Raw genomic sequence first — 24,281 nt, 5'->3', positions numbered from 1 at the left:
AGAAAAAACAAAGAAAAAATAGAAACTCCCCCAGAAAAGCTTGATAGAGAAACCACCTTGACATCTTTTAATGCCACTACCGAACGTTAAGAGGACTCTGCATAATGAAGGTATGACTTAATACTAGATGTGAGTAGGGTGAAATTCCCTTGATTTTAGCACATGTCACAGAGTAAATGAGTTTGTCTTGAAACTAAGATACATGTCCCTATTGATAATGATGTTAACAATGAGTAGATATCAAGGTTGCAGGATTGTTAAAAGAGGACATCATGGAGATACCTCATATGAGAATTACAAAGCAGTACATAGAAGAAACTATAAAAGCCTTCAACTAGATTAGTAGGTTATAAATTGCCCTAAGTGGCACCATTTAAATTGATAATGGCTATAAGCGCTGCATTAATTGATACCATGTCTTAGTGAGCTAAATGAAATTAAAAGCGACATAGTGAGGAGCCCAATGCCTCAACTTCTCTCAAAAGCTAATTAACAGCAAACTTTTAGCACAAATAGCTCACACTTATCCGTAGGATCATTCGGAAAGGAATCCAATCGACCCAATGTAATCTTAGAAATGACAGAATACAGCAGGGAAATAGGCTAGGCCTGAAGGCAAAGACAAAATATGGCCAAATATTGAGGGTGTCTCACTAGCAACACTTGCGGTTACTACAATCCCATCTCCATAGGTTTGTGCTACAAAGAAACAGCGGGGATTACTTATCCACGATGATAGATGCATCTATTATACGATATGTATTTTCCGTTAATGCAGATTATTACCATTTCATTATTGCTATTCCGGAACAGTGGGTCAACGTATGGCTTTGGAAAATTTTAAAATCAGTGTCAGTTTATATTAAATTTGAATTTATCGCCTTAAAGTGAGCTTTCATAAATCTCGGGGTGCCTTTAAATAGCATACCGTTGATCCTTCCAAGCAATGTGTCTCTTACAAAGTGTGTTCCATATGGAATTTCATACTTTTACTGCTATTCTGTCTTTTCGTCTGCCCGTAACATTAATGGCAGGCCGCGAGCGTGCTGTCACAGCAACTATTGTTGGTTTATTTTTCTGTTTGCTCTTCATACGGCTGTTGCAGAAGAGAAGAATTAGGGGCAGATTGCCTCCAGGACCCTTTCCATGGCCAATAATCGGAAATCTCCACCAATTGGTACAGCCCGCTCACCGTACTCTTAAAGGCCTTGCTGACAAATATGGCCCCATTTTCTCTCTGCGCTTAGGTTCTGTCCCTACTGTCATCGTTTCTTCTTCTGAGATGGCCAAACTCTTTCTTAAAACCCATGATTTGGTGTTTTCCAGCCGGCCTCTAACATCCGCTGGGAAATACATATTTTTCAATTATCAAGATGTGACCTTCACTCAGTATGGAGATCACTGGAGGAAAATGAGAAAAATATGCGTATTAGAACTCCTGACTTCCAAAAGAATCGAGTCTTTCAGGCCCGTGCGAGAGGAAGAGGTGTCTGCCATGATCCGTTCAATCTGGGAGGAGAGTGAGAGCGGAATAATAAGCGTGAACCTGAGCAAGGCCATCTCTACTCTCAACTCCAACATTATTTGGCGGATGTTGGCAGGGAGGAAATTTACTGACGATGATTTAGGTGGGGATTTCGGAAGTTTTAAGGATTTAATAGTTGAGCTGATATCTACAGCGGGAGCTTTTAACATCGGAGACTTTATTCCTTGTTTGGATTGGCTTGATCTGCAAGGCATCAAACGGCGCATGAAGAAGATGCATAAAGCATTCAATGAATTTGCAGAGAAAATAATAGAAGACCACGTTCCTCATCGCATGGCCTCGACATCGAATCACCAGAAAGAGGAAGAGCCCTATGTTAAAGATTTCGTCGATGTATTGCTCGAGAAAGCTGAGGCCGACTCCAAAATGACGCGGGAAACTGTCAAGGGTGTTGTTCTTGTATATATGTCTCGCCGGCTTCGGCCATTCTTTTATAGTTTAGTATCCTCGTTCTTAAACTTATTTTTTTTCAATATTTTGCACTGATTAAATTCGTATTTGTGCAGGACATGCTCGCAGGTGGTTTGGAGACGACATCGACTACCTTAGAATGGGCAATGAGTGAGCTGCTCAGACATCCCCATGTGATGAAGAGTTTGCAAGAAGAAATCGAATGTGTCGTCGGCAAAGATCGAAAAGTGAATGAATCTGATGTAGCAAGCATGAAATACCTCCATTGCGTGCTGAAAGAGACGCTAAGATTATACCCACCTGCGGTGATAGCGATTCCTCATGAATCTGTAGAGGCTGTGACAGTCGGAGGATACTATATCCCTAAGAAAACAATGTTGATGGTGAATTTGTGGGCTATAGGAAGGGATCCCAATGTGTGGGGGGCAGATGCTTCCGAATACAAGCCGGAAAGATTCATGAAGGATGAACATGTCAATTCAACAGATCAATCAGACTTCAGTATGATTCCGTTTAGTGCAGGAAGGAGAGGATGCCCAGGGGCACCCATGGCTATTCCCACGATTGAACTCACATTGGCTCAGCTGGTGCACATTTTTAACTGGAGAGTTGAAGGTGATCCGTCCCAGCTCGATATGACGGAAGTATGCGGGGCCTCGATTCCAAGGCAAGTTCCGCTGTTTGCTTATCCAGCGTTGAGGTTAAGCTTTCCACTCTAGTACAGTTATGAAGCCTAAGAGTGGCAAGGCACCGTGCCGCTTTCCTATTTTCGCGAGCAATGCTTTCGCTATATGCTCTTCTAGTTTGTACTATTGCTTACGCTACTCCCTTTTCAAAAATAGTTTATGCTCATAGCGTTACCTTGATTGCATTAGCTTTTGCAGTTTTTGTTAGGTATCTGGTGGACAGAAGATTAGCCCTGTATTTTTTCCGTTCAAATGTTAATCAGTATCATACCATTTTCATTTGTGTTACAAGCTTTGAATTTTCTATTGTAATGATTTTGTAATATCACTCTATTACCATTAATCTAACCAATTATCTCATATATATATATATTTAATTAATTCTCTATTGTAATGATTTTGTAAAATCATTCTATTACCATTAATTTAAGTAATTATCTTTGTTTATTATAATATATACATATATGTTTGGTCAAGCGAATTTTTTTTCATTGAATTTGGTAGTACAATTTTCTAAATATTATGACTTTTTTATTATTTAAAATACAATACAATGTATAAATAAATTTAGAATTTTATAAATTAAATAAATAGTTTCTAAAAATATTTATCAGATTTAAAAATAAAATAAAAAATATTTCTTCCATAAATAAATAAATTAGTTGAAAACAAAAAAACAAAAAAAAAACATTATTTTCACACTAAATTAAGTGGAAACTCTCTCTCGTCATTTAATGGTAATATGAATTTTACAGATATTATAATTTTTTATTATTTAAAAAACAATGTATAAATAAATTCAGAATTTTAGAAGTTAAACATATGGTCTCTAAAATTATGTAACATATACTTACTTAAGGCACATAAAAATCAAAACAAAAAAAATTACTTTTCAAAAGTTACCACACTCAACAACACCTAGGAAATGCTGAACTTAATCATACCCTATACAACCATACGAAGGGTAAGGTTAATTTATAATGTTAATTTGATGTTTGTGATGCTCTGATTCCGAAGGTCATTAATTTTATTAAGGGCTACAAGAGGCTTTGTTGTCATATATCGCTTGTATTTACCACAGTTGTATGCCTTTTAGACCCTTCTATACATATGGAGGTTTCTATTGGTGTCGATGGAGGAGATCTCGATCCAATGGACGAGTTGCGGCCATGAGGAATGAGGTAACGACCTACCTCTTCCGTCGGGCAGCTCACGACATTCGAACAATGGTTTTCCAGTGGAGAGGCACTGGAAGTTGAGGGTTTGCTAAGGTGAGGGTTCTAAATGGCTAAACCACCCAATGTGACCCGACTTCTAGCCTTCATTGAACCTTCATTTCATTTCTTCTAGGTCAAGCATGGGTTTGATTGTCTCACTGGTCGTTTGCACTTTCAGAGGGAGCGTTCCAGTTGCGGCGATGTTTCTACGCTTCCCTCTACAACGTTTGCATCCACAGTGCAAGAAAAACTCCACTTAGATGGAGGTTCTGGCACAGGTAAGGGTGGTATCATACCCAAACAAGTTCGACTATGCTAAATGAATTTCGCCTATACTTACCCTTGTTAAATTCTTTGGCTGACAGAGTTCCTCGAGGTTTTCTTGCTCTCAAGGCTTATTTTACAAGTATGTTTTTCCCCTCTAGCCCTAGCTAAACAATTATTAATTATTTTTAGTTTAGTGATTTGGTTTAACTCTCGACAGCCTTCCACTGAAGTTATCTGAGGACTCCTCACTGTGCATTCTTTATATTTATGATGATGATGATAATGGTTAACCTCTACTGAGACCAAATTGGTCTATCGGACCTATAATTTTCTTAGTTTTTAATTGTCTAGCTCCTCATCTTTCTTGGCGAGATTGATGTTGTGGCTTTCTTTTTTTCTCTACAGTCTTCCAACTTCCTTTATCTTGCATCTCCTTGACCTCTACTAGTTCTTGGGACATTGTTGTCTTAGCTTCGCGATCTATTGTGTTCGTCCTTTTGAAGATAGTCGGAGAAGAAGTTTGGCCTAGGAGATCCGCTTCACTATCAAATGACGATTTATTTTGTGCGATGGGGCTTTCTCCATGCTTGTCTTGAAAGTTGTTTCTTTCTTGCTCGATTTCTTGTGATTCAGAGTTTTCTCTAGAGTATTCTTCTTTGATGACAGTGTAGTGTTCTTTTTGTGCTCCTTCCCACCATGTAGATCTGTGGTGGTTTTTTCTAGTAGAATTTTTCTGGGAGGCTTTTGAGCAATTTTTGGCTAGACGGCTTGTCTCAAAGCAGGATCGACATCTGAAGAGGACACTTTTATAATCGAGTTTCTAGTTCCACACATAGTCTTTACTTGTTAGGTTTATTTCAGCTGGGAATCTGACACTGAAGTCCATTTCCACATAGATGCGTGCATAGGTGGTTCTAGCATATTGCTCTATTTCTGGGCACCTGCAGTAAAATTTTCCAATTGCATTTCCAATGGCTTTTAGCGAGGAGAGATTCCAGAGATGTAAGGGTAGGCTTGGCAATCTCACCCAAACTGGTGCTGAGGGTATGACTGTTGTTGACGGATCGAATGATGGGTTCCATGGCTTCATGAATAGGCGTGAGTTTTCCCAAAACCAAGGGCCGGAATCTAGAATACATTGTCTACTTTCAGGATTTTCAAAATCTACTATAAAGAAACCCCTAGCACAGGGGTAGATATTAATTTCATCAGAAATGACAGGCTTCCATACCTCCGAGATCCAATTGTGGAGAGCTGTGAGCCGCGGCCAAAAACCATTGAACCTGCAGATTAGAGCACTTTCGGAAAACTTCAAAGCCTCATCGAGTGAGGCCTGGACCACCTCGACAGTGGGAGTTGGGGCTTCACTGATGATATGCGTAGGAGCTTGCCCTCCAAAAGTGGACGGAACTAAGCCAGCAACTATTTTCACGAAGCTGGGAGCCATATTTGCATGTAGATCCTAGCCTCAGAAAATTAGAAAATTAGATTTAGAACCCAGCTGCAAAGAAGAAGGTTAGATCTAGATCTAGATTTAGCCGCAGAAGATTAGATCTAGAACCCAGCCGCAAAGTCTCAGTAAGCCTTTTAATCTGCACGAAACCATTTATTATTTTTTCTGGACTTTTAATTGATTTTTCTTAATTCAGGTTGGCGAATCAAGAACTTATTGTTTCGGTTAGAAATTGAGTCCGCCGGCAAATACAACCGCAGTTACAGCAAAAGTACGTGAAGGTTCCCACCGAGGAAGGAAGAGCCGATCCTGATAGGCCAGAGGTAAAGCAGAAGCCCAAACAACATAGATATAGAGATTCCCTATTCCGTCCAGAAAACATATGCATAGAAACTATGCGCAGAATAGAGATCCCCGGGAGAGACAGCAGAAGAATACGTGCACAATATGAATACTACCAACAATAAACCCGCCAGTTTTGCATACTTGTTTCAGGTTGCTATTCTTACATCGTATCAAGCATGCAGTTCAGTTTTGAATCACAGTTTATTTTTCAGTGACCCCATCCATGGAGGCCACAGTCTCTGCCAGTTCTCTCAGGGAAAGGGTTATAGGGTTCCACACTAGGGTTTCATTTCATGTCTTTCCGACTTAGGAATTATATTAATTTTTTATGTCTATACATGAAAGGAGTAACTTCTTGAATTTGTTTGTGGATTATTATCCATTCTGTGTTTTAATGATTCGATATTGTGACTACGTAATGGATGCGGCAAGACTCATAAATTTTTATATTTATTAATGTTTTTCTATTAAACAATGAATGCGTTGAAGAGTCATATATATATATATATATATATATATATATATATATATATATATATATATATATATATATATATATATCTTTCTATTAGACATTGAATGTGGCCATGCTCCACTCAATGATTTTATTTCCTTTATAGTTTCTTTCTGGCTTTGCCCAGTGTTACGATTAATGTTTATATAAATCTCAAATATGGTGGTTTTCTTGTGCGTACACTCGGTGTAATGAACTCAATTCGTTTGTGCTCTTGTATTTTCTGTATGAGATGGCTTAAGTTTTTATTGATGGTTTGGTCATAATATTTTCTCAGCAAAGGCTACAGGGCCTTAGAGTAATTCCACACTTTGGAGTGTCATGAAACTAATGCCTTTTGCAGTTATGCTAGAACTTAGATGCTTACTATTTTTCTTTTTTGAAAATGTTTGTACAATTTATGATGCAAGTTTTATTATTCTTTACATTAGTTCATAAATCCTGCAACAATAAACTATGGCTATACGTATTATGCAATGTACCAATCGCTTTAATATCTTTCTAGTTATTTTAGCATATACAGATTTGCATTCGGACTTGCATTCAAACATTACATAATAACAACTAAGCAATTCGTAACCACATAAATTTATACTCGAATGAAGTAAAACTTAATAAACTAAATCATAGTTATTTGTTTTCGTCATCTGAACAACCTCAGACCTTTTTGGAAGATCTCTCTACCCAGCCTCGAGTCTGGCAATGATGTCCATGTCCATACGCTTCCCCGAGCTCTTCCTCCTCCAAACAACTCCAAACAGTATTTATAAGGTTTGTCTTTAATTTGGGTATCTTGAAGCGTCATGACTTACTACGCAACATCAAGTCACGTACTCTCATAACTTCTCTCAAGATCCCCTATTTGACCCAGGTCAAAGAGTTTCTGATGGCAACACTTTGCCTTTTGACCAATCTATTACTTTCCTCTCTTTAAATCTCCAGCGCCCAGGCCTTCCTCGAATCTTCCTTTTGAAGAAATAAAAGAGTAACCACCTTAACTATTTCAAGAAGTTAATGTTCTTATTGAACATATGATGACAAAATCATAACAATTAATAAAAATAAAAATAAAACAATAGAATAAGTTAATTGTCCACACAGCCTAAGGTGTTACAAAAAAATATTTATAAACTTAAGTGTTGTTATCTCTCCCCATACCCATACCCATATCCCTCTCCCCCAGTTAAATAATAAATAAACAATAAATAATTACAAAAATCCATTACTTCCCCATAGAAATTAATTAATTAAAAAAAAACATTATTTTCACATTGGGTAAGTGGAAAAGCTGTCTGGTCACTTATAAAATATGGTTACTGTTTTTAAAATCATCATATAACTAAGAGCCCACTTAATAAAAATGAAAAGTCAAATTTACACGTCGGAACTAAGTTAAAATACTTATACATAATATTCTTGTGACAAGCACGCTACTATAACAATTCTCCACCGTGGCCGCTTCCAGTAGACTTTCAGCATTTATAAGCCAGCATTTGACGGCGCAGAACATTCTTTTCGTTTCCTTTAAAAGAATATATTTACCTTTTGTACTCAACCTCCAAGATAGAGGTAGAGGCCATAATTATCATTGACCTCCCAACGGAGGAAGGGGTGGCATCTTCTGAGCATTGAATATTAAAAAGTGTGATAACGTTAAATCTATAATGGTGGAAAGGCTTGACTTTTTAAGACTTAGGTAAAGACACTTTAAAGTAGTGATGAACTATATGATTATATTTAAAGAGATTATAATGATTAGTGTAGATAATGGCGTCGCCCTAACAGTGGCTATTGTTAAAAAGTGTGATAACATTAAATCTATAATGGTGGAAAGGTTTGACTTTTTAAGACTTAGGTAAAGACACTTCAAAATAATGATGAACTATATGATTATATTTAAAGAGATTATATGAAAGCATTATTATATTTAAAGAGATTATATGAAATCATTTTATAGCTTAAGTATAAATAAATTTGAGGGTTTCATTTTTTATGGATAGTTTAGATATCCCTTAGTGATTTCCTTTTAGAGTATAAGTTAATTTCGTACTTTAATTATATATATATATATATATATATATATATAATAAATATAATAATGTTTTAGAAGGGTTGATTTTTGAAATAGATAGGGGTAGTGCAAATTGTTACTCTTTTATTTGCTTGAAGAATTGAGATGGGGTAACATGTTTTCATAAAGTTTAATGCATATTGATGGTCTATAGGACCATATCATGAATGAGATATCATATGGTTAAGTAGAATAAAGGAACACGGAGGTGGTGGATGTATCACACATTTCTTAAGCTTGAAACTCTTGTGGCAGAGTGTGTTAACAAGGCCTCCCTCATGGTGTGTTCCATGCACAACATTCTTTCTTTTGACTTGTCACTTACCTGCCTACAGAGCATAGAAATGTAATTTTGATTTGGTGGTGGTGCATTTGCACTCATTCGGGGGGTGGGGGCGGCATACTACCACTTTCCCAATTGATTGAAGAAGTGTGGGACATAGCAGCACATTCGCACAAAGTTTAATGCATATTGATGTTGTGTAGGACCATATCATTAGTGGGACACCATATGGCTAAGACAAAATATAGAAGAGAAAAGGTGGTAGATGTATCGCGCGATTCTTGAGCTTGAAGCACGTGTGGCAGAGGGTGTTAACAAGGCCTCCCTCATGGTGTATTCCATGCGCAACATTTTTTTCATGGCTTGTCACTTACCTACCTACAGAGGCTGGTGTGGGAAGTGAAGGTGAAAGGAGATGCAATCATGTTTTCGTGGTGGTGCAATTGTGTTGGTTCAGGATTCAAGTACTTTGAGACAAAGGCAAACCTATGGGTTATCTAGTTTAGTGGGGTGGCCTTTTCTCTCCATAGGCCACAAAAGAACCAACTTGTGGGTAATATCCTTTATTTTCTTAATTCTAGTTTTGTTATATTTCATTTCTCATTATGCACGGTTGTCAATGTCTGTAATGCGCAAGGAATTTTGTGTTTTTGTGTAAGTTGTTTCAAGCCTTGTGGAGGCCTTAGTATATGGCCACTCACTTTCTGTTTAATGGAGAAGTCTCATACCCCTGAGCCCAGTTATATTTTTATGTCCACAACACTTAATTGTCTCCTATAGTTTTCAAAATTTTTATTGGTCATTTCCTTAATGGTGAATCTACTATTATGGTGTCTCTGGATGATTTGGAGAGAATAGTTTTTGGAATTTCTTGTCCAATGCTTCATTGTATTTCCCTATCAGGATGCTTGTTTGATTGATCCCTTGCTTGGTATTAGTCATTTATGTTCCTTGAGTGTCAGAGAGAGGAAATATGTACTAAGTCTAATCTAGTTTAGGGGTATGTGGGGATATCAAAGTCATGTCACCTATCCTAGTTTTTATGATGGAGCGTAAGGACCTAGAGCTTGGATGTATTATCGTGACCATTGCCCCTTTTTTTCTCATGCTTGTTTACATTTCTTGCCCATTGGTTCAATAGTTCAATTTCATCTTTCTTAGGGGTTATATTGTAAGACTAGTTTACTGGGGCATCAAATACTTTGAAGTAAATGATATTGGGTATTCATTACACCACCATCTACTATGTGGGCCTTGATGGAAGCCTTTCTAAGTCATCCCTTGTCTACAAAACCATTAATCTCAGGTATATTTGGTGGGGAAGCTCTCATGTTGGCTAGTTTCCATCCGTTTTCTTCAATTTTTTATCTAGGATGTCAATGCTCTATGTCTCGCCTGAACACCCCATTAGTGAATGCGTTTTTGGATGTAGGTGACATATTATCAAGAATGAGCCCAAAGGGTCACACATGCATGCATCATGGTTTGGAGGATTTTTCTAGGCGATGTCAGGACTTTATGCGACGCCCTATCCAGGAAGAAATTGCTAGAGCTAAGGTAAAAGATTCTACACATAGAGCTCCTCTTTGAAATATAGATGTCTTGGTAGAATGGGTATATTGGATCCTAGACATAGGGGGGCACTCCGGGGGTTGTTTCAATGAGTACGTGCAAACTATCGACCTTTATTAAGAGATGAAATTATTATTGGGGCACACACTGGTAGACTAACATGAGCACTAGGATGATGTCCTTTTTTTGGAGTTCCTTCACCACCATCTTAGAGACTTTAACTCCATATTGGACAAAATAGAGAAACACCTTAACATACCCTCTTTCACGGGAACAACTCTTGAAGGCTCAAAGTAACAATACAAATTATAGTCTCGCATTTTTATCCCTTAACATAGTTATCTCATGTTGATATTTTGTGTGTCTTATAATATAAATACTTCTAAGAAATGTATCTTAGACCAAGACTCTAGTTATATTTCAAATTTTGTAATCTCTTATTGTTTCCCGTTATTATTATCTTCATAAGCCTTTTTCTGATTATGTTCTTGATTATGGTCTCGAAAAACATAAGATTATTTCTATTCATAAAATAAACTCTAAACTTTACAAATAATAAAATTCACTTTTATATATCTAAACTAATTACTCCTAAAAATTTAATTAACCTTAAATTTATACTATAATTAAATACTCAATATCATTTATAATTTTCAATATAATAACATATTTGGTTTATACTATTTAATGTACATATTAATTAGTGATCCAATTAAATATGTTATAATCTTACGTGCATCAACTATTATAAATTAAAACAAAAGTGGTCCTATTATTATGACCTGCCATAAAGGAGAAGGGACTATAGTAACCGATATGTTGGTACACGCGAGTCGCGACGTTGAGCTGTGAGCTCTTTGTTATTAAATAGAAGTCATTTATTTAAGTAAAAGGTAGTAAAATTTGTCAGGCTATTGATATATCGAGCCATTAGTTTCAATAGTAAATGCATTATTAAGGAAAATAAAATAATTTTTTTTTTTTTAATATAATTTTTATAAATTTTTAAAATAAGAATTAAATTAATATAGAAATATTTTAAATAATTTTAAGATATATAGTTATTAATATTAAAATAACATTTTAATTTTTAAATATTTTTAATAATCTAAATTAATTAAGGTTCTCTGATTTTTTGGCCAAGTGAGATGATGTCAACATGTTCCTTGCCTTGATTGTCATTGCATTTCCGAATTCAATTACATAACTTAGTTCTTTATTTATTTATTTTTGTTGTCCTGACCTATGAGGAATTTGAACATTTAATCTCATGATTTACAGAATAATTCATTAAATTGCACCCATAAACTATAACTTCTTTCCTAATCACTTATATATATTATATTAAATTTTAAATTTCTATACAAATAAAAAATATTTTCTTCGTACAATATTCATAATATCCCATACTTAAAAAAGCATACAAAATAAACTAAAAACAAAATTACATAGAAAATGCTCACAAATTATTTTAAACTTTAATTTGAAAATGTACAAAATAAAATAACAACATTACATAGAATTTATTTATTTATTTATTTAGAATTGCAAACTAATGAATGGTATTAAATATAAATAAAATAATGATAAAAAATTCAGTAGAAATCACATCAAAAATATTTTGTCGATGTGTTTTGAACATCGAGAGAATCGGATCTTGATACTTTGATCTGATTTCTACTAAAATATTTCTCATTATTCAAGATATAGATCACAAAATCTTAATATTTTGATGTCAATTCTAAGTAAAAAATTACTTTTTTCAAAATTTAGACTACAAAATCTTAAATTCTAATAAATAAAATAATTTAATAATAAAATTTTATGAAAATTATTAATCACATTTAGTTGTATATAATTTTATTAGTATTATTGTAATAAAAATATATTAAATAAATATATATAATTGAAATAATTATATTATATATATAATTGTAAAATTTTTGTACACTAACGTATACAAGATTTTGAAAAATTAAATCTGAGAGTATTTTTTTTTATTTTTACTTTGGGTACATTTTAAAAAACGAGTGCCATCACGCATCGTGGTGGGTTCCGTGATGTGTTATATATATATGCATGACCGAAAGATTCACAACGAATTCCAGAGTAATTGTCGATGGGCGCAATTTATTTAACGACAACTATTACTTTTCAGATTTTGTTCAGATTTGTTCCCAAACGGTAAATGTTGATGTTGATACGTAAAAAATTGAAGTCATCAGTCCGCACAACGTAATAAGTTTAACCTGCGAACAAAATGAGCAGACTGTTGTAGATTGTTGTTAGGTTTGTGCTGGGAAAAAACAGAGGGCTTTTCTATCCATTGATGTAGACGTTTAATCGTTTAATAAGAAAGAATTAATATATAATACAAATTAAATAATACAAAATTACATAATTTCATTAGTTTGTTTCTTATATCCGATTTAATTAAATTTAAAAATGAATTATTTTAATTTAAATTTTGTTAATTTGAAATTGTATTGCTTTAAAACGGTTTTATATAAAAAATTGTAATATTGTTTATGTTAAGTTTAGTCACACTTTGGTTTAAGGGAGATTAAAATTGTTGATAATAGACCCTTTAGATTTATCAAAATGTTAACATATGTCATTGTTAAGCCCATGACCACTCAAATACACCAAACTACTTAGAGTAAAAAAACATGGGTCGCTAACACAACATCAAAGATCAAATGAAATAAGATGTGGGATCCTTAATAGTGGTTCTTGTTGGTGTTGGAAGTTTCAAAACACATTGGATATGGTCTTTTATGGGAGAACGCTGAGCATCCAAACTAGCAAGGCAAGGGCATCAATGATGTTGAATGCATTGGATTTCATTTAAAAAAGATATTATATCATTTTGGTCTTCATGTTTTTTTCATCTACCCATGGAAGGTAATGGAGTTCAAATATTTTCTCTGTCATTCCCCGGTATGTTTAGGGTTAGGAACCTAATTGGCTATTTCAGCGTGAATCTCAGAGTCTAAATACTAGCATGGTGGTCATTAGTGATCAAGGCTTCAAGTTGTTGAATTTCCTCTTGGATTTCTGGAGGGCTAGAAGAGTGAAAAACTGTTGTCGTGTCTTGAACTTAGTCTGGGCATGCAGATGACCCTGAGGACCTTTGCCACTAGACCCTCGGCAATAACACATCCTCTGGTGAGGCATGTTGTGCCAGGTTACCATGGCTGAAGAGAAAAATATCACACAAAAAATATGAAAACCAAATGAACTATAAAATAGAAAACCAACTAAAAATAATGCCCACTGAAACAAGAATTGCCAAGGGAATCTATGGCATCTTATAGCAAAGTGGATAGGCTGAGTGGAGACAAATAAAGGACTCCAAGAAGGGTCCAACTACCACCAAAAGACAAAGAAACCAAAATTTATGCTCACCCCCACTGCACTTTGAGCATGACATACAAGTAATTGCAAAAATAGAAGATAAAACATTAAAAATGTTGACAAAGCAAAAGGAATTGAACATTAGATGAGTTACCCAATCATGGTCAGCCCACCGGGCTTGAACCTGCAACATTGTGAGGGTGACTTGATGATTGCTAGCTCCCTCCATAACTCAAGCTATCATTGTAATTTCTGCTAGCAACCCAGAGTACTCCTTTGTAGTTGTCATTGGATTTCTCCCCTTGCTATTGCTCAACATCCCGTGCATGTGTTGGAGATTAAGACCCCCATACATTAAAACTCCAAGAATTCCTCGTATTTGTATCCCTTAACATAGTTATCTCATGTCAATATTTTGTGTGTCTTATGATATAAATACTTTTAGGAAATGTAACTTAGACCAAGACTCTAGTTATATTTCAAATTTTGTAATTCCTTATTTTTTCCAGTTATCATTGTCTTCGTAATCCCTTTTCTGATTATGGTCTTGAAAATCATAAGATTATTTTTATTCATAATGTAAACCCTAAACTTTTGCAAGTAATGTAATTCACCTTTAGATATCTATATAAAATGATTACTCTTAAAAATTAAATTAACCTTGAATATACAGAAATACTCAATATCATTTATAATTTTCAATATAATAACATATTAATTAATGATCCAATTAAATATCTTATAATCTTACATGCGTCAACTATTATAAATTATAACAAAAGTGGTCCTATTATTAGTCCCTTGTCATAAAGTAGAAAGGACTACAGTAACCAATATGTTGTTCGGTGTTAGTGGATGCACACGAATCAACACATCAAAGCTAGAGTTTTAATTCAAATGTCATAATAACTTTTCTTCATCCTATTAAATCTCAACATCACTTTTTGGTTGTAAATTAAAAAATTAAATTTTTTGACAACTTACTTATTCTCTTCCTAAGGTAGAGAGGCACAAACTTTAGGAATATAAAGCATATTCTGATAAAACATTTACATAATTTTAGGTAATCAAGTAATGCTAGAGGATTACTCCAATGCTCCTAATAGGTCTGGGAACTGTCAACGAGTCCTCCATGACCACTGTCAAGCCCATGAGTCATGCGTGCGACGTGCGATGAGTTGGGACGACACACTCTTGGTTAAACGCGACGAGATGGGTGTGACGAGTTGGTGGTCGACGAGCTGGGTGCGATGAGTCGGTGAGCGGGCGAGTCATGTGCGATGAAAGTTTGCGATGATGGGATGAGTTGGTGTGCGACGAGTTGGGAGGTTGGTTAAACACACCTGGGACATGAGTTACGACAATCCAACTCGAGAGTTGAAAAACCGAAGAGTCGAAAAAATGGCTAAGTATTGAAAATTGTGATGGAAAGATTATACAGTGCACGGTTGGTTAGGTGGACTCGACGAGCCAATGTATACGGGTGAGCCGACGTAAAGATGTGGTGCGATGGCTAAATTAAGTGGTTGGCCTGGGCAGGCTGACCCACCATATCACTTGCAGAGTTCATATATATTGGTGAACGTGTGAAATAGATAAGGCATAAGTTAAAGCGTCAAAAGAATTTCAAGGTGTACTCTAGACTTGGACAAGCAAGAAGGCCGAACAAACAAGAGGGACGAAAGTGCATACGGATCGAGGGCTGCAACACATAGCCAAAAATAGAAAACTGAACCGGCTAGTTCTGGAGGGGAGACCCTGCCCAGACGAGTTGCGGAGGGGCAACCCTACCCAAACGAGCTACGATGGGGCGACCCTACCCGGATGAGTTGCAAATGGGTGCATTTGCCCACAGACGAGTTGTAGAGGGGTGCACCTGCCTGACCGAGTTGTAGTGGGGCACGTTTGCCTGGTGGGTGAACCGTTGAGGGCGTCGCTGCATGATGGGGCACATATGCCCTGTGGGCGAACCGCTGAGGGCATCACTGCACAGAGGGGCACTACTGAATGACGAGGGCAACGCTGAATGACAGAGGGGTGTGACTGAACGAGGGCCACCTCAAACGGACCGAGGGGCAAGGTTGAATGAAGGGTTACCCAGGGTGGGGCTATCCTAAACGATAGCTCGAAACTGAAAATTGGTAGAAGTGTAGAGGTGACTTGAGGTTTCCTAGCAAAGGTTGTGATTGTATAAAAATACTTGTAAAAGTGTGTTATTATTATTATTTGGGAAGAATCTAGCCAGGGAATTGCCCCTCCCATTAAAAGAGATTATCTCCGTTGTGCATATGTTTATAAATTGTAATGATCATGAATATATTTTCGCTGTGCTAAAAAGATGAATTCTTAGTAAAAGTTGGAAAATAATCTAAGTGTTGAATCTTAGGCGTAGTTTGTACTTGAGAGTATTGGTGAAAAGAAATTGGGTAGTGGTGTCGCACCTGCCTATGTGCGGTTAAAAGACTACCGCCAGGATAGGGGCATGTCAACCACAATTCCCTAAGCTTTCTCTGGTACATGACACTGCCCTGGTACATGTCATTGCCCAAATTGGCTCATATTCTTCTCTTCAATTTCCTTTTGGCGTTGAGCTCTCTGCTACACCCAGTGCTGAGCTCTAAGCTCTTTAGTACACACAACATTGAGATGTGAGCTCTTTGTTATTAAATAGAAGTCATTTATTTAGGTAAAAGTTACTAAAATTTATTAGGCTATTGATATATCGAGCCATTAGTTTCAATAATAAATACATTATTAAGGAAAATAAAATAAATTTTCTCTGGTACATGTCACTTCCGAAATTGGCTGCCTATTCTACTCTTCAATTTCTTTTTGGTGTTGAGCTATCTACTACACCCAGTGCTAAGCTCTGAGCTATTTGGTACATGCGACATTGAGCTGTGAGCTCTTTGTTATTAAATTAAAGTCATTTATTTAAGTAAAAGGTACTAAAATTTATCAAGCTATTGATATATCGAGCCATTAGTTTCAATAATAAATACATTATTAAGGAAAATAAAATAAATTTCCAATTTCCAATTTTACTTTAAAAATAAGAATTAAATTAATATAGAATTATTTTAAATAAGTTTAAGATATATAGTTATTAATATTAAAATAATATTTGAATTTTTTAAATATTTTTAATAATCTAAATTAATCATATTTTGAGAGATAGTTTGATTCGCAATATTTGTGAAAATGAAGTATTATGTTCCATGTGCTACAAGATTCAAATTCTTGAGTTCACCCATGGGTTGTGTGTTGCTATCGGGTGGTTAGCATTTGCCAATTTTTCTAAAAAAAGTTGAAATTCTAAATTAATTAATTTTTAAATTATATTTGATTTTAATTAATATAATATTAATATACTAATTTTATAATCTTAAATTGAAATTATTAATAATTACATGTTAAATTTTAATTATTATTATTATCAGTGTTTAATTTTATTTTTATAAAGAAATGAGTTTATTATTGGTCAATTAAAAGGAGCAACTTCTCACTTATCCCAAAGTATTTATCCCTATGTAGGTTGTTCAAAAACCTAATTATCTTAAAAGCTTCTATGAGTTCAAATGCCTAATTATCTTAAAATCAACTGATGTTGGTCCAAGAATAGTGTATAAATGAGGCAAATGATGCCTAGCTAAACACCTTAGGGTAGAGGCTAAGTCCCGGACAACCCTGGTCCAAACTTCTGCCTGGCATTGTCAAGGGGGAAGAATAAAAGATATTAACAAGTCATTTTAAAAAAATTGAAATACTCTAATGGCTATACCAACAAATACAATCAATACATATATTCAAGAAATATCATGAGAAAGGAATTTTACTTCTTGTTGCTACCATTACCATTTTAACCTAGAAGAATGGTAGGGAAAATAATTCTTTTCTCTGTAAGATTAGGTATATAAGCATCACATGTAGAACTACAAGACTAAAAACTATTGTATACAACTCTAGTCGGCATCCTAGATCGAGAAACGGAAGACTCTGAAAGATTGTGCACCTTTCTTAGTAGATAAAAGCCGAGAGAAGCCCCTTCAAATGGTTCCAGTAATCCTTCCAACAAATTGTAATTGGATATTGCTTTGCTTCAACAATTCCAACAACCCAAGCACTAAGAAATGCATGCATCTAGGGAGAAATGCTTTGCTTATAATAGATGAAGTGGTCATGAATAATCAATACAATAACTATTTAATGACAATTTGAAATGCTCAACCAAGAAACCTTGCTCTTATTCCTCCAGGTTACAATCCTACATGGAGTGTGGAGCAATACAATATAAAACATAATATTTAATGACATGGTGATGAATAAGAATAAATATTTAATGAAAATTTGAAACACTTAGCCAATAAACCTTGCTCTTATTCCTCCATGTTTTATCATGCAAAACGATGCAAATGAACCATAACAGACACAATAAATATTAGTAGTGAATACAGGTATAATAAGAGAACCATTCCTCATACTAAGAGCAATATATGGAACGCAAAATATACATATTAATATTAAAGTAATATTAGTATTGAAAACATTAATATTATATTACAAATTTAAATATAGAATTCAAAGTCATAAAATAAATTTAAGTATTAGAAGCTAAAAATAACACCTTAATTAATCTCAACAGATAATTATAAATATAAATATATATATCTATATAATTTATATTGAAATACATTATCAATTTTCATGAATTTATTTGCGAAATGGAAATATTGTATAACTAATAAGAATCAAATTAATAGGCATAATTACATTATATAAATTTAAAAATCCTAAATTATAATTAGTCTAATAAAAATTAGAATATTACATTTTTTTCACATTTATTATAATGTTTTACAAATTTTGCACAGTACCACACTTTTAATTTTAAAGTTATAATGCTGAATGAAAAAATGAATTTATTTGGATGGAAAAATGTTTTTTTCAAGTTATCTCTCTACAAATTATTATTAAGAGCATGAAAGGGTGAAATTGATGGACACGTTAGTGAAACTGACGGACACTTGTTATTTGGAATGGACACACGTTATCAATGTTTTGAAACGGATAATCATCTTTTCAGAAACACACCTTTCCACTACTATGACAATTGTAACATTTTGTAGTCTTGCTATTCTCATTGACACATAGGTGTCAATTAACAAATTGCATGGTAAATTTTTAATCAAGCTTTGTAAAAAATTAATTTAAATAAGGTTTAATCATGTGATTTAGATATGCAGAGAGGTTAGTGGAGTGAATTCCATCCATTGATATTGTGGCAATGAGGAGAATATATTGTCATCTTTAAGTTTAAACTATCACATCAATTTTTTTAATTAGTAAAATATTGTCTTCAGTATTGAGGAAAGGAACCTAAATCCAAATTTTGTGGTAGAAACATGCTTGCAACGTAATAAGAAAGAAGGGTTTACAAAACATTCTTCCATTTCTTAAAAAGAGTGCTAAATTTTATCACAATCAATAAAGGGAGCAAACAATGAAATCACCTAACAGAAAAAAGAAAAACACATTTGATATCAACAAAAAATTTTAATGTTGAATAAAATTAAAATTAACATACATACATAATTTACCATCTACACATACAGAAAAAATTCACATATACAGATTGTATAAAATCAAATGAGCGATCATAACATTATTACAACACGTAACAAAATTCCATAATTTTTTAAACCTAATCTCTATAATCCAAGATTATTAATGGTAGTAAACCTACAAGGTGTATGTTTATTATTTATGTTATAATGTTTCTACAAATATAGTTATAATATCAAAATCAAATTTTCTTTTTGAATATAAATATTAGCATTAAACCAATTTTTCTAATGTTAGAAAACCCAAACATCAAAACGTAATGTTATAAATTAACACAATACTACATGAACCGAATGATATAAAATTACCAAATCTTTTAATCCTAACATCAATGAACCCAAATAAAGCTAAAGCAAGTCCAATGTTTAATAAAAATATTTACATAAAAAATATTCACATCAATATATAGATGCAAAATATATTTTTACATAGATTTCTATGTTTAAAATTAATATCTATATTAATAATAATAATAATAATAATAATAATAATAATAAATAATAATAATAATAATATTATTATTATTAATTAGCATTAAAAGAGATATTGGTGTTTAATATTAATACAAAATAGATTTTAATATATTCTAGAGATTTTATATTGAATACAATAAATTGAATTAATAAGAAATTTTAAATGGTTCACTATCAACACAATTTTGACATCCATTCTTAATATTTGTATTTAAATCTAAATGAACTAAACTCTAAATGCTTTTCTATGCCTATTTTTGTTCTAATTTTTGGATTAGATAAAATATATTTTATTATTTAAAAACTATAAAAAAATGTTTTACATAAATCTAGTACATATAATAGATGACACTTCTATTAAGGTTTGGTGTATTGAATGCTTCTTTTATTTATTTAGTTTTAATTTTTAATTTTTTATTTAATTTAATTTTTTTAATTAATTAATTAATTAATTTTTTTTAATTTATTATTTATTATTATTATTATTGTTTATTTTATTTATTTATTTTTATTGTTTATTTTTTATTTTTTTCAGTAAGAAAAAAGCATGATGATATATTATAGGCAAAATCTATATGATATTACATACAATCAACCATCTACAGATTGAACCACCTACTTCACTGATAATGAAAATATTGTGTTCTGATCACCATCCAAAACCTAGAGATATATTGAATGCTTTAGTTAACAATAGGGTTTCATTATATGCATATTTACTCCCATGTAACCTCTAATGTCCCCGCCAATTAACCTACACCACCTACACATTTATAATTTTTTTTTAATATTTACACATATGCTACCACCTTGCATGGTTCTGTATGTAATTGCTTTTTTCAGTTTAATGACACCTACACGCGGCAATCACAGAAAAGGTTCATGAATGGAAATATCTAGATGACCTTAGTCATATTGGGAAATATCCCGCGGAAGATATGGTATTGCCTGCGGATGTAAATGCCGCATGCTGTTCCTGGTCCACCTGGCCTATGGCATTTATGTTGGCTAACTTGTTCACGTGATGGAGGCTCCTTTGCCTTCGCACCCTTGGGCTTCTCCCCGCATCGACGGTGGAGATGGGAGATAGCCCATCCGAGGGTGGAGCTGGCTCGATGTATATCAGTTGGGTTTATTGCACCAATATGGCTTTTAACAAAACATTCGGTTCGGCTCTGCACAACTCCATTTCCTGCTCAGCATCGAGCAGGCTCAGAACCCCGACTTGACAAGGGAGGGCTACCGTCCTGCTGTCTAGCTGCATTACCAAATCGGCTTAGAGTTGTTTCCTTTCACGACAGAGGTCTTTAGTGAGTGTTATCAGAGGGTTATCTGTCTACAAGTTACAGTTTCTTTTTTTTTTATTATTCCTATTCAGCTCGCGGTCTCTAACACATCGTAGGCTTGTTTTACTCTCTATGGGTATGGATTCTAGTTCTTGTTTCTATGAATCATGTATGGGTGCGGATGTGGCCATCTTCACGCTCAACTGACAGGTATGTTTCTTATGTCCTTCTGCGTTCTATACATATTTTTTGAATCTATAGCAAGTAATGAAGGCCTTTTTGAATAAGTAGAGTTTCTTATTGCCTTTGTCGGCTAGAGAGGGCCCTCTGGCCCATTCCTTACAGTGTTTCTCTTCCACGTAATGGCAGAGTATTGACAGGATTCGAACCTGACGAATTCGTCCAGCTCACACAGGGTTGTGAATCCTTTCTTCGAGAGGGTTACATCTTTAAACTGTGGATTGCATTTTGGACGAACCCTTGAGCTCTGTTACACTATTGTTCATGTAATGGATATTCTGTTAAATGATTTTATTTGGGTTCTTACCCTAGAGAATATTTTTGACTTCTGGGTTTATGACTGTTCATGCACATAATGTAATTATGCATAATACCGGTCTTTTTCTTTTATTCTCCTACTATTAGTCTGGTCTTTGCAGGCCGAATTCAGTCGGTTAAATGGGTAATTGCCTACCCTGAGGTGCATTACCTTTCGCCTTGGGGTTTCCTTGTATTTACAAACCCTTGGTTAATTTTGTAAGTTGTGGAATTATATTGAATATGTCACTCTAGCAGTGTATTCTTGCAAACATATATATGATATATGTTGTCGTTCTGTGCATTCCTCCGTTGCCAGTGGGGGCTCCATTTCATATTATATAATGTTCAGCTTTTCATATTGTATGATGTTTTGTATAGTGTGCATCGCACGATAGCAAGGGTTTTGTTCCACCCAGGTTTAATTTTCTTGCATGACATGGAATGAGAAATGACCTATGCATGCTACAAATCTCATGTGTATATCCTACAAGATTATTTCTTAAATTTGCCCTCAGATATGCATTCTCTCTGAGATATTTGATTTTGTATGAGGCCGACACTTATAAGATTTGTTTGCAGTCATTTTTTTTTATGTATATGTGTATATTTGTCTGAATACTTATCTCGGTGCCTCATAGATGAATTTTGCATGCGGAGAAGGGTCACTAACCCTCGCTATAAAGTCTGCATCTCCACGCAGATGCGGCTATGCCGCTCAGTAATTTTGTTTTACATGCATACCGTTATCTGCAAATGCTTCAAGGTTTTAATCTGTAACATTAAATTTTTCTACATTTTTTTCTTATGTTAAGCGTATTAACAGATTTGAAGAAAGAGCTCTGTTGATCTTTTTTTTTTTAACGAAATGTTATTTCTTTTTTTTTTATTGCAAGAGCAATTTTATAGACTCTGAACCCATGGATTTATGGTTCTGGTTTGCTATTTTTCGTTCTACTGTAATTTCTAAGAGAGTCTCTGAGTAGACCAATCCCACATTTAACTCTCAGAATTTTTTAAAAAAGAAAACAATATTCAAATTCCTCACAAGTGACAAACACTATCATCAGTAAAAGTTTCCCTGGGAGAATAGCCATTTTCCCACTTAGCTACCCATCCTGGTTTCCTATAAGAAAACTTCTCTCACTCCCTTCCCACAATGCACAGAGGAAAACCAAGGAGGAGAAACAAGATTAACATTATACAGACTTCTAAAATAATCCTAATACATAGTTTCTTACGTACCTAGAGTCCTCCGACTGAAAAGTTTCTTCTGACAGTCAGCCGAATAAGGGTTTGTTGTCTTCAATCCACCCGACCATGAGATTCGTCCTTCAGGACCAGAATCTCCCCCCTTGCTTCTTGCTAGACCGCAGTCTTCTACAAGTGATCAACAACAAGCAGGGCTATCTGGTCATCACTAGACTTAGCCACCAGATTTCTTTTCTTTCACCTCTACCTGTCACTACAGCGCAGATTTTTCCTCTCCTCCCCTCCTTTTATCTAGAAAATCTTCCAGTTAGGGGTGGTAGTTAGGGTTGCTTCCCTAGCAACTGTCTTTCCACCTCAAGAGGACCACTTCCTCCTTGAGGATTTTTCCTTTTTAGGGAAAACATTTTTTTTCCTTTTCCTCATCATGAGAACAAATTATATTTAATTTTTTTTTTTAAATAAATAAAAGTAAGAAGTTCAGTTTTACATTGACCACAGTAAAGTACATATTTACATTTTTAACCTGGGGCATCACATCTCCCCCCCCAAGATTGGACATCGTCCCGATGTCTTTCAGCAATGAACAGCCCTGGATAAGCCCTTTTCATAAGTTCTTCATCTTCCCAGGTAGCCTTGTCAGGCCCAAAGTGCTGCCACTACACTTTAACTTGGGTAATATCCCGCTTCTGCAGTGTTACTTCTCTCCAATCGAGGATTCTCAGTGGTTCGACGTGGATTTCTCCTTCCGGTTCTACCTGCAACAGCGACATCCTACGTTAGTTTTCTTTAAAAGGAAACATTTAGATTGATCTATCAGAGGTAATTCTCACCTGAATATTATGCCATTTAATCACATGCTTAGGATCATAAACATATTTCTTTAACATGGAGACATGAAAAACATTGTGGACTGGTATGTGACTTGGCAGAGTGAGTTGGTAAGCTACCGACCCAAATCTTACTAAGATTTGAAACGGTCCACAATACCGAGGTGCCAATTTAGCGCACCCGCTCCACTGCAATGAGCTCCTTTTTGCTCAAATCCTCACATACACATGATCCCCGACCTGATATTCCTTAATCCTCCTTTTCTGGTCAGCGAAGTTCTTTTGCCTATCTCGAGCTACCTTCAAATTAGATCTTACCCTTTTTACCAGTTCCTCCATCTCCTTGAGCATTTCAGGACCTAACAACAATTTGTCTTTTGGTCCACTCCAGCTCGAGGGGGTGCAGCACTTCTGCCCATATAGTACTTCAAAAGGGCTCATCAACAATGATGTGTGGTAGCCATTATTGTATACGAATTCAACCAATTGTAGGTAGTCCTCCCACTTGGTTGGTTGTTGCATCACATAAGCTCTCAGCATGTCTTCCACCACCTAGTTCACCCATTCGGTTTGTCCATCAGTTTGAGGATGATAAGCTGTGC

At 34.7% G+C, this 24,281-nt stretch overlaps 1 pseudogene; it reads left to right on the top strand.

Annotated features, from left to right (window-relative positions):
* The first annotated feature begins 1,027 nt into the window (after window positions 1-1,027).
* Window positions 1,028-2,729, top strand: LOC149252113 (cytochrome P450 750A1 pseudogene; annotated as a pseudogene).
* The last annotated feature ends 21,552 nt before the right edge of the window (window positions 2,730-24,281 follow it).

This window comes from Pinus tabuliformis, chromosome 7, assembly GCF_031772625.1.
Source record: "Pinus tabuliformis cultivar Carrire ecotype Pingquan chromosome 7, CPIR1, whole genome shotgun sequence".
Classification (NCBI taxonomy): Eukaryota; Viridiplantae; Streptophyta; class Pinopsida; order Pinales; family Pinaceae; genus Pinus; species Pinus tabuliformis.
This window is presented reverse-complemented; position numbering and strand designations above follow the sequence as displayed.